Source organism: Acomys russatus, chromosome 22 (assembly GCF_903995435.1).
Source record: "Acomys russatus chromosome 22, mAcoRus1.1, whole genome shotgun sequence".
NCBI classification, from domain to species: Eukaryota; Metazoa; Chordata; class Mammalia; order Rodentia; family Muridae; genus Acomys; species Acomys russatus.
In genome coordinates this window covers 20,636,303-20,637,262 of record NC_067158.1, presented here as the reverse complement: position 1 = coordinate 20,637,262, position 960 = coordinate 20,636,303, and positions in this window count along the sequence as shown.

The following is a 960-nucleotide window of genomic DNA, read 5'->3' as shown; positions in this document are numbered from 1 at the left end:
CTGGTTCCTAGACTCTAGGAAGCTTGCTTACTAGCTCAGATTGCAGCTTTTGTTTTAGCAAATTCTATATTTGCACTTAGCTCAGGAGTATCTTTATTTGTCTCCTCTGCTCTTGTCTTTAAGAAGCAAAGTACAACTTAAACTCATATAAGCAATCTCAGCTTTCTCTAAGTCTACCTTAGATGAAACACTATATAACCTTGGAAACAAGGTTGAGAAAGACAGATACTTTAGTTTTGCATTGATACCCACTTCCGTAGTCATGGCTACATAAAAAGTTATAGTCCCAAAGGAATAAATATAGTATACAAGTGTTTAGAAACTCTCATTGATAGGCTGTATTTTCTGCTCTAATATTTAAAGTTCCATACTTTTTGAGTTTGGAGAAAACTGATAGTATGCCATTTTCTTTTTTTGAAGTGTAGGCTGGGCTGGACTTTGGTCACACAGTGATACACAGGTCTTTATTATTTTGGACACTGATACAATGAATCTAGTGAGCATTCTTCCTAAACTAGCATATGCCCTTTTATTACAAGCATGGTGCACATTACTGATATGGGTACAAGTTTGGCTTGCTGTAGAACTGGCTGATATCGTTACCTGGACAGTGAGTAAAAATATAACACATGATGATTTTTCTCAGTTTGATTGACCTTAAATATATGCCATAATGTATGGAATTCTTAAAGCTCAAAGAGACTGAACAGGTAATATTTACCTATCACTTTATACATCTTTCAGATATTTAACTTTGAAAAAAATACATTTGTATGTTAATAAAGTATCATATTTAAACCTTTATTTTTCTCATTAGAATGAATTAATGAATCAAATGAAATAAGAAAAGTGGCAAGGAAAGATTTAGCATAAAACAACATTTCTTAAAAGAGAATGTAAAGAATGGTACGAAAATATGCACATCTCTTATAAGTGCATGGCAGGGTCCAGTCTATTCCC